This window comes from Nicotiana tabacum, chromosome 20 (assembly GCF_000715075.1).
Source record: "Nicotiana tabacum cultivar K326 chromosome 20, ASM71507v2, whole genome shotgun sequence".
Taxonomy (NCBI): Eukaryota; Viridiplantae; Streptophyta; class Magnoliopsida; order Solanales; family Solanaceae; genus Nicotiana; species Nicotiana tabacum.
Window position 1 is genome coordinate 159,944,651 of NC_134099.1, and position 13,123 is coordinate 159,957,773.

Here is a 13,123-nt window from a genome sequence, read left to right on the forward strand (position 1 = left end):
CTTAGAGTCGCCACTTGGAATATTTTAATTTATGTCCCAAGTCATCGATTTATTTTAAATCCCAAATCGAGGAAATTTTGACTTTTCTTTTGAAATCTGCGAACCAGAAATTCTAGATAAGAAATTCTGTTAACCCGGAAGAAAGTGTTAGGCATTCCCGGGTTCCGTGGTTCTAGCATGGTCGCTTAACAATTTATACTTGGCTTAATTGTTTAACTACTCATTTTCAAGACCTATGTGCAATTATCTTTTTACCGCTTTTAAATCACTCGATTATTCGTAAATAAAGAATTGAGTTACGCGTACGTATACTCTTTTCCTTTGGTGTGTCAAAACTCATGTCACGCGAACGTGTCCACAATTAATAACGCTTTGTTTATTTATTTAAGAAAATTTGATTGAAGTTGCGCGAACGCATACCTCGAGTCTTTTTTAGAGTTAAAATTACAATTATGTTACGCGAACGTATACATAATTGCAATACTAATCTAAATCGGGCCTAAAGCAAACTATGATAGTTCAAAGCATTTCTAAAATAATTTTTATATTTATATGAGGGCCATAAATTAAAGGATTTTATTTGTGCATGGCACATCCCAAATTATTTGATCTAAATTTGTGAGGGCCATGTGTTATAGATTTAAAGCATGGCACACCTCAAGTTATTTTAAAATAAAAGAGGTTATATATATTTTAAAGGGCAAACTAAAGATATTCCTAATTTAAACTAATTTAAAACTAATCATCACAACCATGTCACGGGAGCCGTACCCGTATTTGTAATAATTTGAGATTAATCGTGCCTGAAGCAACACTACGATGTTCATGAGTTGTTTAATATCTAAGTTAATACTAATGTGAGGGCCATAGCTTATGAATTTTTGTTTGTGTATGGCACACCTCGATCTATTTTAAAAGAATTTTACCTAACTAAGCCTAAGGTTATTTGCATCCAAACTTGGGCTCAAGCTGTTGAATAACGTGTAAAGTAACACACCAGGCCTTTACAAATCGAGGCAGGAACTGGGCCAGGGCTGACCCAATATATTATTACATGCTTCCTCTTTTAGACAAAGGAAATGGGACGTCGTTCATTGAGCTTAAAATTGAGCCCAAATGCAAACTAAATGATTGAAACCAGATATTGGCCCATTTAATTTAATAAGATTCCTTTGGAGTGTTCAATTCCAACTTTTACAAACTAGACTAATGATAAAATAAAATAATTCAAACTCAAATATACATGCTCAAAATAGAAATAAGAATTTTCAAAATCACTCAGCTGAAGCACACTGATTTTGAGCATAAAATGGGCATCATGTCGCCACTTATTGGGCTCAGAATTGAGCCCAGGTGCCAATCACATAATTAAACCCAAGGCAGGCCCAAAGAAAAGTGATGGCTGAGGCACAAAAATTATTGCCATGGGCTGTTTGTAAACAAGTTGTGCAGGATTTCACTCAACATATAATCTGGATTTCACTCTTAAAAACATTTCAATTGATTCCAATCTCAAACTTATCAAATGAAACAACATCTTCTTAACACTACACATGGAATCCAATTCATAAGAAAACTAATAGGGGCTGGACAGTAAACAAAGTAGGAAGAAATGTTTGTCGGTTACACATAATGCGTTTCTTCAGCAGAACCTATCAACTAAACTAGAGCTAAAACATGAAATCAAACTTACCCTGCTTCTGAACCTATTTTAATGTAACTTACAGAACCCATTTTAAAACAAAAGAAACAGAATCAACCAAGGCAAAGATCCAGCCAAATAAAAAGGAAAATCAATTTTAACGAAAACTAATACATCAATATACATCCAAACATACCCTGGATACTTTTCTATTCAAAGAACACACCTAAACTCAGGACCAACCCATCTTCATATAAAATGTTCCCAAAGAATCTGGAACAACGAAGTCATAGGATAACACATACACTTCTTATGTAAACCCCAATTATCAACAGCTCCAAATATATATTTTTTACCAATTTAGGCTATGTTATAGGTTGAGACAGACACGAAGGGATGCAACAGAACAAATTCATAACAAGCCTTTGAATATGTTACATATGAATGAAGAAGAAGTGATTAACCAAACCCAAAAATCACACAGAGATTCTTCTAGGTCTTGATAAGGGGAGTAAAATAATTTAAACCCCTCATCTAGACCTATAAACTCAAAATCCGACTTGAGCTTACAAGGTTTTGTCTCATTTTTTTTTTCCAGTAAAAACTAACACAATAACCTTGTCATACCGTATGAATGCTTAAATATAATGAATGTGTGTGTGTGTAACTGTGAGTGTTCAGAAATATGAAACAACACAAAAGAACATAAGAGCAATTTTAGTCTTTCATTGTTAAATTCAAAGGATCATTCAAGCTAAGTTTACACACATCTTTACTGAATAAACAAACGATATAAATTTCACCAAATCTTTAATACACTAGTGAAACTAACAACACGAGGTAATAGACGTTTACCTTGAAAACAGAATGAGAGAATGAAACAGACCAAATAAAGGTCAAGCGGAATGAAGGGAACAACAGGAATTCCTCAACTCAACTGGAGCTAAGCAAATAGTTCGACCAAAACCAAATTGCAGCCAAAACTTGAGTAGCAACCCAAAGCACCCAAGTTCGAATCCCCAGCCACAAACTCAACTCAAAACTTCAAGTTAAAACCATTCTTGAAAACTCAGAAATGAAGAAGAAGGCTGAGATTTGTAAAACAAATTGTTTTCTTTCGAAATTGAACTAAATGTTTTTCACCGAGAACCAGACTCAAAACTATGTATCTTTTTTTTTGTTTTTCTAAGAAATCCGACCTAGAAGAAAAAGGGCCTGAAGAAGAAGAGAAAAAAAACTTCAAGAACCCTAAAATCCATTTACTCTTTTCCTAGGTTTTTATCCAATTTTTCTTCGATTTTCCCTCAAACCTAGCACATAAAACTTACCTCATATATATAGCTTTCGAAAATCTTCAAAAATCTTCCCCGAATTCAAAAAACCTTCGGATTTCTTGGACAATTTTTGGGACAAATAGAGGGCGTAGCTTGATTCACATCTATCCACGACTCCCATTCATCTAACGAATTATCCTTTTGTACCCGAAATTGTGTGATTTTGAGGGAATATTCGAATTCCTTCTGGCAAAAACAGTTGGGAATCAAATGACGTGGAGGGGGGACCATTTTGAGTGAACTCGGGTGAGTTGTGGCGAGTTGAGGGCTTAGGAAGAAGATGAACAGTGCCTCAACGCCGTTTCTGATTTTCTCTAGAGTTTGGGGAGTTTGGGGAAATGTTTATAACAAGGGTTATATACTGAGGGGAACCGAGCGGGTCGGTTAGGCGGATTAGTCCGATTTTGTTGGGCTGGGGCGGTGAGAGGGAAGTATTTGGGATGAGGGGAATTAATTTGTATAGACAAAATATTGGGCCAAATTTGGATGTATTGGAGGATAGCCCAATTCCGAAAAATGGACTCCTTTCCAATTTCTCATTTATTTCTAATTTCCTTTTCTTTTCTTCTCTTTTTTTTTTAATTAAAAACCTAATAATTAAAAAATCCTAAATTATCTAAAAATGTGAAATTAAACTAATTATAAAAATTGAAAACATCACTTAATTCTAAATTAAAAGAGGAAAATTAATAAACTAAAATTAAAAGATAAAAAATGTAAAAATGAGCTATTTTTGTGATTTTCAAATTTTTATAAAGAAAATAATTACTGATTAATTCTAACAATGTAAAAACAAATCCTAAATGCAATGCGCGACATTTTTTTTGTATTTTTCATGATTTAAATAAAACATTAAACATGTAGGAAAAATGCAAACAATTAATAAAAATCTACAAAAATTCCTAAAAATGGCAAATAATTAAGAAAAAAATCTACTTTCTTGGATTTTATAGGAGTATTTCATGTAGGGCAAAAATCACGTGCTCACACTCAGCATAACATACGAGTAGGTGGAAGGAATTCAAGAGATATGCTTCAAGCAGAATCAATGTCGCACGATAAGGAAATAAAGATAAGAAATTTCTCTACATGCCATGTAGCCTCTCGAAGATAGGTATGGACGTCATCATATCGATTCACAAGAATCTACTAGACACTTGATCATGACTCGTAGAACCTATGAGCCTAGGGCTCAATACCAACTTGTCACAATCCAAAATCCACATAGTCGTGATGACACGTATCCCACCCGGTAGGTAAGCCAAGCAACAGTTACACAATTCTAAAAAATATAATAAGAACATCTTTAAGTGAAATAACTAAGTTACCATACATTAACCCAATGATTGGTAGTACAAGTCATGAGCCACTAAGACTTAGATTTACAAAACCGGTATGAAAATAAATACAACATCTGTCTCGAATATACATAAACAGAAATGAATCTAAAACTATCAAGGACAAGTGTCAGCTATGTCCGGAAAGCAGGTACGTCTCTAATGCCAACTCCCTCTATTCACAACAACATCAACTCCAAGATCTGCATGCAAGGTGCAACAATATAGTATGAGTATAACCGACCCCGTGTACTCAATAAGTAACAAACCTAACCTAAGGTTGAAAGTAGTGACGAGCTCGGAGGAAGGTCAATGTCCAACACCAATGATCAACAACAACACAGAAGATAATAATGACAGTAACAGTAAATAACTCAATAGATATCATGTTCAACTCGTTCACAAATACGAGAAATTAGACATATTTTACAAGTATAACAATTTAAGCCCAAATCTTTCACCGAAGTCACTAAAACATGAGTTTATCAAAGGACTGTCATTTTTTCAAACTTTTAACAACAGATAAGCCTTTTTCATTTACCAGTTAGCATGAGGAAAATACATCTCTATGCCTACATGTCAAAGTATACATGTCAAGTCAATAACACCATATTTCCATCTAGCATGACAAAAATACATCTATATTCCTACATGTCAAATGAAAAACATCACTGTGAAATCATTATGTACACTCATTCTCAACACACTCAAGGTGCTTGGCTCAACTGCCTCTCACCGTCACACACATAATCACTTAGCATTGTATGGACGCCTGACATAAATGTTCCTCACCAAAGCACGTGTATATCACTGTGCTTGTGCTCACTGTAATATCAGACTCCGAAAGGGCAGATCCTGGTCCACGCACTAATCAATAGTCAATATGACCTGTTGCAGCGTGCAATCCGGTCTAGCATAATTCACAACACGGCTCTATGGCCCACATCAGTCATCAATCTGTTCAAGTCTCAATGGCTCACATATCATATAAACATAATCCAATTATACAACATAGATTAACACAACACAAATATAGCTCAAACTCGTGTAATGTACACCAACAATATGTGAGACATTACATCAAAAGTGTTATGATACAGAGATTTAACATGCGGATATAACTATCATGACTAAACAATATGACTACCGCTAAGGCAAATAGCTCAACATGGCGACATAGCCCTATCATATCTCAAACAATAAAGCAGATAGCCTAGACATGATTTCTAGCATGAATAATAACTTACGTAGTCATACAAATGGAGAAAACATGACATGAAAGAAGCATGATAGCAAAATATGGCATATAATAATGTAAGAACTACCTAGATTATGAATACCTTGGTGCACACACAAGCTCGTCACCTAGCATGTTGTCACTCTCACACATCTCAAATATCATAGTTCTCAAGGATAATTACCTTCAAATTCAAGTTTAGCTATGTCAATTACCTCGAACTAGTCAAATAAATATTGATCAAGCCAACAATACTCTGAAAATGCCATCCTACGCGAATCGACCTCTGAATGGCTCAAAACTAGTCAAAAGCAATTCAAAAATATCAAATAATGCCATACGAAATAAACTCCAACGATATAGGTCGAATCTTTAATGTAATACTCAAAGTTAACCAAAACGTCAACCCGGGCCCGCACATTGGAACCCAACAAAACTCACAAATTCCAATAACTCATTCGAATATGAGTCCAACTATACTAATTTCACTCAAATCTGACTTTAGATCGATGTTCAAAATCTATTAATTCACTTTAGAAAAGTTTAGACAAAAATCCCCAATTTCTCTTTTAGATTCACCTATTAAATACCAAAATCAAAGATGGAATCATGTAAAATAATTGAATCCGAGTAAAAAAATACTTACCCCAATCCAAATCTTAAAAATTCTCTCCAAGATCACCCAAATCTGAGCTCTATAACTCAAAAAGTGATAAAATAACCAAACCTTCAAAATAGAGTATTTTATAACACTGCTTCAAGGATACCCATCGCAATATCAGAACTGCCTTCGCGATCGTGAAGCAAAATGGATCTGTCTCGAAGATATCCTATGCGAATGCAGACCCAAGCTCGTGATGACATTTCACATCTGCATAGACACTCGTGAATGCGGACACTCTAGCGGGAACGCGGACACTCCAGCGGGAACGCGAAGAAGAACCCATCATGACCTCCCCAGCCTAGCTCAACACTATGTGAATGCGTAGTCCCAGACACGAACGCAAAATCTTAAAGCCCAACCATCAAAAACACTGACAGTCTAGCAAGAACACAAAGAAGAGCAGCTCCAATAACTACGCGATCACGGCTACAACTTCGCGATCGCGAAGAACACCTAAGACCTTAGAAACCAGCAATACCAACAAGAGACAAAATGGTCTGAAACCACTCCAAAACTCGCATGAGCTATTTGGGACCCTGTCCGAATATACCAACAACTCCCATAGTATAGCACGAACCTACTCGTGGCCACAAATCACACATAATATAATCAAAATCACGAATTGTCGATCAAGTTCAATTTCTTAAGTTTATAAACTTTAAACTTCGAACGAAGCGTCTGATTCAAGCCTAACCAATACGAAATTCAATCATACTTTGTACACAAGTTCTAAATGACATAACGAACATATTCCAACTTATGGAACAACAATCCAAATCCGATATCATCAAAGTCAACTCCCGGTCAAACGTATGAACTTTCCAAACCTACATATTGCCAACTTTCGCTAATTAGAGAAAATATTCTAAAAATATCAAAATGCAAATTCAAGCATACGTCAAAGTCCAAAATCACCATCCGGACCTAGCAGAACTATCATAACATCGATTCGAGGTCAAATACACAAAACGGTCAACTATTTCAACTTAAAGCATCTAAAATGAGAACCATTATTCCAAATCGATCCTGAACCACTCGACAACCAAAACTGATCAAACATGTAACTCATAACACATCATATGAATCTACTCCCTCAAACCATCAAACATAATACAAATTCTTAAATCGACTGGTCGGATCATTACAATAAGGATCACTTGGACTCTTAGTAATGCAGCAAATCTCCATTGTGTGAAATTTTCTATTTTGGAATGCTAAGTTAGAAGGATCATCTTGCAAATCCCAGCAACTAAATTTGCAGTCATCTGGACCTGCGTACCCCAGCAGTGGTTGGTGGCTATAAAAAAAGGCATCCCAATGTTCAAAGTCATGTGCTTTTCAGTCTCTAAAAATGCTCAGTTGAGACTCGAGAAGTGAAATTATTGACATCAATCAATCCGAACACATCGAGGGATGTAGCTAATGGTTTCTAGTCTATACACAAACACATAGAGGAACTGACATGTTCATCACATACCTCCAGTAAATCATTTCCTATAAGAAACAGAAGATCTCGCCGTAGTGCTTCAGTTAGTTATTAAAGTAAAGTTTAAAGCAAAGTATGTGTTTAAAGCAAAGCAACATACTTTTAGGATCAAAATAATTAGGTATCATGCAGAAGCTAGTAGAATAAATTTTGAACGACGACAAAAAAAAATATATTAAAAAAGACACAAATATTTAATGTGGTTGGGTCAATTAACTTACGTCCATAGGCAAAGATAAGCAATCCACTATATAAACGAGAGCATAAGATATTGAGAGAACAACCTCACAAAGAGGCAAACATAAGTGACAGGCTCACACCTGTCCCAAAAATTCTCCTCCTAAACAAGACTCTTAAAGCTCTTATGGATACATTGTGGATGTTGCTGACTACATTGTGGGTGTTGCTGAATGAGAAAGAAGGATCCTTAATTTATAGAAGTCAAAGGTTTTTCTTCGAAGAAGAAAAATGACTAGCCAAATATGAAAAAATTATATTTTCCTTTTGTAAAAGCAAAAATCAATTATAGTAAATATATTGCTTCTCCTTCAAGAAATATGAAAACTAACTATGGTAAGAAAATCAGGACAAACACCTAACAAATCTCCCCCTTGGCCTGACTTTTCTGAAAAAATAAATTTGATCCACCTTCTTCACATAACTTTCAACAAGTCGCATCTCCAAATCTCTACAACAAAGTTTGTCTATGATACCATTTTTTAGGATTAAGATAATCAGGTATTATGCGAAAGCAAGTAAAACAAACCTTGAACCACGATAAATCAGACAACAAAAGAGAAATATAACAAAAGAGACACAAATATTTAACGTGGTCCAGTTAATTGGCTTACATCTACAGGCGGAGACCATCCACTATATAAAAGAAAGTACAAAATACCGAGAGAACAAACTTACAAAGAGGCACACATAAGTGGTAGGCTAACACTTGTCCCAAAAATTCTAAACAAGACTCGCAAATCCCTTATGAGCGATATTGTGGATGCTGCTGAATAAGAAGGAATGAATCTTAATTTATAAAAGTCAAAACCTTTTTCCTCTAAAAAAAAGAACTAGCCAAATTTTATATTTTTTCTTTGGAAAAGAAAAAAATCAATTATGGTAAATATATTGTCACTCTTTCAAGAAATAGGAAAACTAACTATGGTATGAAAAATCAATTCTGATACAAGTGTGTATTTCAATTTTCTGTATCCATACAAGTGCTGATCCGATAGTAACCTGAAGGACTTAACTTCATGTGCCACTGAGCCAATACAATAACATACTAGCTACTCATCGTTTTCATACTAGTGGGTTTCCATTTTATATTTATATGAATCCTCGATACCCATTTCACTCCACTTGGACCCGTTTCATTCAGATACTTTGTAACTTGGTTTTCTCTAAACAGTAAAGAAAATTAAGTCAGTCCTTTTCTCTATTACATAACACTTTCCCATTGACATATAACAAGTAAAGAGAAGCTCAAATATACCAAGAACTTCTAATTCATCCAAACAAGATTAAAGTTCGTGAACTCTGTCATAACCGTCAGCATCAGCTTGAGAAAGTAATGGACTCGTATTTTCACAAAGCCACATCCATTTTATATCGAAAATACCAGATGCTTGTACTATGTGTGGCAAACTAAGGCGACTTGAATTGGCATCAACATCAAAGAAGGATATACTACCAGTCCTACTAGACTGATCTCCTTCTTGTAAAGTGTATGCACATGTAGCATCGGCGTTTACATCAAGGTGGAAATGAGTTATATCCATACCTGAAAAGATTTACTAAGAGGGTGAATGAACAAAATGTCCAACTTCGGTTGAACAATTCGTCAAACAGGAGTGAACTAATAACTATAACAGAAATGTGCTTTCTCAATGATGAAAGGAGTGGCAGGGGAGCAACAAATATCAACTAGATTTGTGTTTTAATGATATTAACACACACCTTTAAACCTTCGACTCCAAATTAGGACCTCAAACTGACTTCTTGGTTGAAGCGCCAAAAATAAAAATGGCTCTCTCTCTTTTTGCAGTTTGTTGGTTCGAGTTGGGGCTTTAAGGCTCGTTTGGTACTAGAGATAAGGGATAACTAATCCAGGATTAAATTTGATATGAGTTTTGTAGACAGTTAAAATTTTACTAAACTTAAATCCATAAGAAATTTGAATTTTACAATATATCAAATATATATTAGTCCAACCAAATATTTTAGGCTAGTATAATTGGGTTATTTATTTAAATCTAATCAAAATGATTAAATGAAAGTCCAATATTGTTAGGCTAACCCATTTAAATGGAATTTTTGCCAAATGGATCGACCCATATAAATCCCCTAAGCCCAATACTCCATTCCATGCCTATATAAAGAGGCCACACCTCTTAGAAGGGGTGGGGGTGGGGGTGGGGGTGGGGGTGGGGGGGTGGAGGGAAATCCCAAGGCTAAAGTACATGAAGCAAACAGAAGGAAGACTAGAGAAGCTCTGAAGAACAATACAATGTCTCCCTCTATATCTGCAATATTCGTCTATGCTCAAATCCCAGAGGCGAACTCAAATCATAGGGGGAAGACTCCAAATCTTCCATTCGTAACTCAATATCAAATCCTGGTTCTTGACGATCTTCAAAATTATTCATGACACACCACAAATCCGAAATCTATCAAGTTCAAGATCAAGCTCCCGACCCTTGAGCCAACATTCGTGAAGAGAAGAATCAGAGGACAACATCTTTTTAGATTTGAGATATTCTAGAGATTGTAACCCCATCACTTGAAATACAATATAATATTTGTCGCTATATTTCTTATCTTGATTATTATTTTTCAAGAACGAAATTTAGGTGTTACAAACTTTGGCATGCCTAGTGGGACAATCTCTACCTTCATCTCTTCTCGTTGAAGTTCAAGAACACCAAGATGTCTACAGTAAATATCAACCCTACATCTGACTCCAAAAGTGGATTGGAAGTTGACATGGAGATTGTTGGCCAAATTAAAAGAAGCAAGGCCGAAATACTGGGACAACAAGTGTTTGAAGTGCCCACAACTCATGTTTTTAGTTCATCTTTTCCAAAAGAAGTGAGATCCTCTTCGTACATGCTAGAAGAAAGAAACAATATTACTGAGGTGGTCGTACGAACTTTGGTGCGATTTAGCCTTTTAAAAGAATGCCATCGCCAGTCCCACAATCCCTTTATGCAGAAAGACAATGACCTCTTGAGCAACGAATTTGATCTAATCTCTCCCCGTGTCACTCTACAATCTTCTCTCTATCCAACCGATGATCCATTCCATTCTTCGTCCTTTATGGTGGTCATGCAAACAATGATGATTGAAGCTTCTACCATAGAAGAACAACTTGTAAATTTGATAAAAGCAGTTGAAGGCCTGACAAAGTACATGAAAGTTCAAGATAATAAACTTTCCAAGTTAATAAATAATATGGGAAGTATGGTGAAGGAAGAACCAAGCCAAGCACCTATGAAGCTTCTTTAAATTCAAGAAAACGGAGAGTCCTCCGCAAAATTGGCAACAATGACCAAAGAGATCCATGTCTCTTCTATTGGTCAGATTCCTGTTGACCAATTGTAGGACATCATAATAGGGGCCATCAAAGAAAAAATTGAACCTTTAACCAAATCTTCTCACACATATACAAAGTCGTATACACAAAGGATTGACAACATGGAGATGCCTTGCAGATACCAACCTTCTAAGATTCAACAGTTTGATGGTAAGGGAAATCCCATGCAATATGTTATACACTTTGTCGAGACATGCAATAATGCTGGAACTTATGGTGATCACCTTGTCAAGCAGTTTGTTCAATCTCTCAAAGAAATTGCTTTCAATTAGTACACAGATCTTGAGCATGATTCAATCGATAATTGGGAGAAACTGTGCTAGAATTCCTCAATCGCTTCTATAATATTGTCACAACCAAAAATCCATTTGAAGGAGTCGTGATGACACATAGTCTCTAAAGCTAGGTAAGCCTAACACATACCGAAAGAATAACAGGTTCTCCTAAACAGCTATTAAACATGAATCAAAAATTTCTAAATAAACCAATAGTCTCAACACGATATAATTTCCCAAAATTGGTAGTACAAGTCACAAACCTTTCTAGGAATAATCCTATATAACGAATACATCACTGTTCCGGAATAAAAGGAAATAATGGAAACAAATACAATAGAAGGTGACTTCGGAGCTTGCGAACATCCAGCAGGTGTACCTTGAAGTCTCCAGCCACATAAGCAGGAATCTCAAAACCAACTCGATATGAATTACCTGGCTCAGCACAAAAATGTACAGAAGTGTAGAATATTACACCTCAATGGTACCTAGTAAGTATCAAGCCTAACCTCGGTAGAGTAGTGATAAGGCCAGGTCAAGACATATACCGAACATGTAAACCTGAGCAGGATACGACATAGAGCTAACAGGGAAAGAATATCAATGTAATGCCAATAACAGAAAGAATTAAGATTCCAAACTGTAGTAAAGATAAGGGGCACACGAATGGCAATGACAAATAACCAGGTAATTAAACAACAACATAATCGGGGTACGGATGTAGTATAAATGTGCTCAAGTAGGGAGAACGATGTCAACTCAACCAATCAAATTATTTCTAATACACAATTTCAACAATCCCACTTCTAGTAATCTCATATCATAAACCACAACTTCTAAAGCTTTAACACACATGGCATCTTGTGCCCACATTTTCCATCTCACTTCGCACGGAAAATTCACATGTTATCTGATACATAATATCCTTGACAAATGCTAATTAGAATGTTTGAGAAAGTTTATTTATATGTCGTAAAGTAAAATTACAGTTTCAGAACCAAGTAAGAAATCAATGAACAAAATGAGTTTTTAACATTTTCAAATGAAATACAACATCGGATAAGCTACTGAATTTAATATAAAATTAATTAAATTAAAACATGATAACAATTCCTTTTTAAGTAAAGTAAAAGCACAAGATAGGGTAAGAAGATTAAATTGAGAAATCAATTAATGTAAAATATGACAACTATTAGAAATGGTAAAGTACCGAATAAAACAACGAGTTTTAACTTAAAAGTTATATAAGGTAAGCATGTTATTAATTCTTTTATTTGAAATCGCTATATTACTAATAACACAACAGGATATGAAGTAATGACTCAGCGTAGTAAATTCATCTTGAAAATCAATTCACCAAAATAATAGTATAAGGAAAAGAATTCAGAAAATGATGGCAAGGAAATAAATCAATGACAACAACTCAATCCTCAGAAACTAGTGTAAAACCAGAAATACAAATTCTCAGAGTCTCGTACGAAAGAACCGGAGCCAATACAATACAACATGGAATACGCGCAACCCAATCCCATTGTACAATGTTATTCACCCTT

The 13,123-nt window shown here is 35.3% G+C and overlaps 1 pseudogene; it reads right to left on the reverse strand.

Annotated features, from left to right (window-relative positions):
- Positions 1–7,315: 7,315 nt before the first annotated feature.
- On the reverse strand, positions 7,316–10,479 carry LOC142174631 (uncharacterized; annotated as a pseudogene).
- Positions 10,480–13,123: the final 2,644 nt, after the last annotated feature.